Source organism: Microtus ochrogaster, unplaced genomic scaffold (assembly GCF_000317375.1).
Source record: "Microtus ochrogaster isolate Prairie Vole_2 unplaced genomic scaffold, MicOch1.0 UNK47, whole genome shotgun sequence".
Taxonomy (NCBI): domain Eukaryota; kingdom Metazoa; phylum Chordata; class Mammalia; order Rodentia; family Cricetidae; genus Microtus; species Microtus ochrogaster.
This window is the reverse complement of record NW_004949145.1, coordinates 1060896-1064489: the sequence shown is the minus strand read 5'-3', so window position 1 is coordinate 1064489 and position 3594 is coordinate 1060896. Positions and strand designations below refer to the sequence as shown.

Here is a 3594-nt window from a genome sequence, read left to right as displayed (position 1 = left end):
GAGAGAGAGAGAGAGAGAGAGAGAGAGAGAGAGAGAGAGAGAGAGAGAGGAAGCTGTTGATCACAGTCTAGAGATACTGCGCGCCACTAGATGTCTGAGGCTTTGTTGAATGTGTGCCAATGTGTGATTGATTGCGCCTTATCTCATTTGTTACTGTGGCAACGGGCTCCTCTAGAGCAGGAGATGTGATGGCTACTCTGGGAAACTGAACCTGTTAAGGATGAGACTTGGTTCTGTACAACAGCCCGTCAAAGTGTTGATGGGAGGCTAAAGGAATAACAAATGAAAGGCCCGGAGTGCCGCCTGGGACATAGTGAGTGCGGTGTAGGTAGGGTCTGGCTTTTGTTGTAGTTCTGGGAGTGCGGGTTTTGTGCTGTGCTGTTGACCTGTGTCCAGGTAGGATTGTGCGGAATCCGAGAAGAATTTGTGTCTGCTTTGGAATTTGGCCATCTTCCACCTCCAGCAGATGTTCTGGTCTCTCTGATTCGAGCACTGGTGCATCCCCCACCCCTTCTACCCCTAGGCAAGCATTTGCCTTCTTGGTGTCTGCCCAAGTATGGTTCTGAAGCCTACCCTGACCTGTGGAACCTGTTGTGTGTCTTCCTAATCAGGGTATCTGGAGGGAGATAAATGGAGGTGGTGGGGGTAGGCGCAGAGGGCCTGGGGCCAGCCACCTTTATTCAGTAGCACATTGGGTGGACAGTCACAGAACCCTTTTGGAGTGGCCTTGTTGAGTCTCCTCAGGCATCATCAACAGACCCTTCATTTCATCCCAGCCATGTTTTTTCAGCATTGATCACTGACAGAAGAAGCAACCATTCATTGGGTCTATAACTTGAAAGGAAAGAACAGAAGATAATGTTGCTGCTGTAACAAATTGCCCTCAGGTTTAATGGTCTCAAAGCTTTATGCATACTCAGTATTTACTAATCTTTTAAATAATCCAACCAGTAATCATTACTATTACTCTTTAACTACTGCCTGTCCCACAAAGAGAGAAGCATAATAAATCTAGCTTCCTGAGAAGATGGCTTCCCATAAACAGTATAGGTCATCTTGAAATTCTTGTTTAGCATCAAAACTTAGCTAAGCCTAGCTTTCGTTCCACTTACCTCCCTTCACCGTTTGTAGAGGGAAGTGTTCATGCTTCCAGTTTCAGCTCCTTCTGTGTCTTCCATAGGCACATCACAGAAAGAGTGTTGCAAAAACAAACAAATAAAGATCTGCACAGATCTGCTCTTAATAGCACCAGGAGTGAGGATGGCATTCTTTGAGGGTGTTTAGGGGTAAACTGTCATCAGACCTAAACTTATTTTCAAGTGACTCCATTTTTTTTTAAGGATGTGGGACACGTTACTATTCAGTAAAGAGTTAGACTATTTTCTTTTTCTCCAGATTTCCTGCTTTCCCAGTAGGGGATTAGTTTGTCCCTGTTTCTGCTCTCTTGAAAGGCATGCGTTTTAGAAGCTGTGGGATGAGGGAGTGCTCGCCCTGCTGTCTCTTTACAGTGTCCTGTCAGCACAGGGAGATGGAATCCCACTTCTGTCAGCACACACAAGCATATTCAGGATGGATTAGCAGTCAGTCCACAGGTGTGGAGTCTCTGCTCTTGTTTTTGAGACAGGGTCTCATGAATCCAAGGCTGGCTCCAGCTTGCTGTGTAGCCCAGGAAGTGTTGCCTCTACCTCCCAGTGCTGGGAAGCTGCCACCACACCCAGTTCATGTGGTGCTGGAAACAGTTTTTTTTTTTTTGCGTGCTAGGCAAGTCCTCGCCCTCCTGAGCAGCATCCACATCCCAGTCAAGATCCCTACTCTTGGTCCTACACGGAGCATGCATTTGTGTGTGGGTTTGTGATGTTAACTAAGTAAACAGTGATCAGCCAGCGCTCTGCTGTGGATAGAGCTTAGTCCTGGAGCGCTTGCCTAGCATGCACAAGGCTCTAGTTTCAGTCTGCAGCCCTGCAAAGGAAGTAATTATATAGTTGAGGAAATAATAAGAGTTCTGAATAAAAAAGAACAGTGCAATAATGTATCGTGTGTAATATATGGAGCACTGTCTGAAAACATAAGAGGCATATAAACTTAAATATTCCAGTAGCCACATTTTTAAAGAAAGACATAAATTTATTATTAATATTAGTTACAACTTGTTTGCCTTAGTGCATCTATAGCAATTTTCATTGTAGATATGTACTAATACATCTAAACCAATTTTCTTTTTTTTTTTTGGTTTTTCGAGACAAGGTTTCTTTGTGGTTTTGGAGCCTGTCCTGGAACTAGCTCTGTAGACCAGGCTGGTCTCGAACTCACAGAGATCCGCCTGCCCCTGCCTCCCAAGTGCTGGGATTAAAGGCGTGCGCCACCACCGCCCAGCTTCTAAACCAATTTTCATTGCAGATAAAAATTGTGCTTACATTACTCTGTGCTTACATTTCGTAAACCTTGCCTTGGAAAAATGGTTACACCAAGTTAGTGCAAATATATATGTGAGTTTTATTGTAATTAATCCAATACCAGTCTTGCTTTCTCTATGGCTACCAAAGCAGTTTATATGCAATGCTGCCACCTCCAAATTTTGTTACAGAGTCTGGTTAGTCTCTCTGCTCAGCTCCTCTCACCTTTCCCCTAGTAATATCTTATCACAGAAACCGCTCACCACCACCTTCTCGATCTGGTTCCACCAGCCTTTCTCACCTCACTCTGCCTTAGCACACAGCCTTCTATCCCTCTAGACGTCAAGCCTGTCTAGCACAGTACCTTGGCTCTACCCTGTGCCCTGTGGCTCACATGTTCACCACATTCAGACCTCAGCTCACCATTGCCTCCTCGGAGAGGCCTTTCCTGACTACCATGTCACTCTGGTCCCCTATCCTGGTCCTAGTTTCACCCCCCAGGGTATGTATGCGCTGTCACGCCCAGTTTCTGTTCCTGCAGCTGTGGAGCCCAAGGCTAAGTGCCTGCTGGTCCATATCTCTCTAGCAGCTGAGCCACCAGCCCCAGCACCTGCTTTTTGTTAGGCAGCTTCTCTGGGTGTAGTAGCTCTGAGTAGGGCAGTGAACAGAACAGTCAGGATCCCTGCTCTTGACCTAAGTCACCACGTGCCGTGTGGACTTGTTTTCCTTGCCTGAACAAATGGTACATGGGAGCACGTACCTTCCTGCTTTAACTCTCATGGCAGGGCCTGGCACCAGCAGTCACCAGTCAGAAGAAGGGCTGGGTGTCTGCATAGTCTTCATCTGTGTCCTGATCAGGAGCCTGCTGTGATTGTAGAGGTGGAGTGTTGTGTGATTTCCTCCTTGCCCCTTCCCAATTCTGAGAGCAGGACACACACATATACACACACACACAAACCACCACACACATACACAAGCTAAGAGTGGGACACACAAACACACACACACACACACAAACCACCACACACACATACACACCCTAAGAGGGGGATACACATGCACACACACAAACCACCACACACACATACACACCCTAAGAGGGGGATACACATGCACACACACAAACCACCACACATACACACCCTAAGAGGGGGATACACATGCACACACATGCACACACACAAACCACCACACATACACA

The 3594-nt window shown here is 46.6% G+C and overlaps 1 protein-coding gene across 1 annotated transcript in view; it reads left to right on the top strand.

Moving 5' to 3' along the window:
* Znf667 (zinc finger protein 667) overlaps positions 1 to 3594 on the top strand; it is a 21081-nt gene that overhangs the window by 861 nt on the left and 16626 nt on the right. The window lies entirely within an intron of this gene.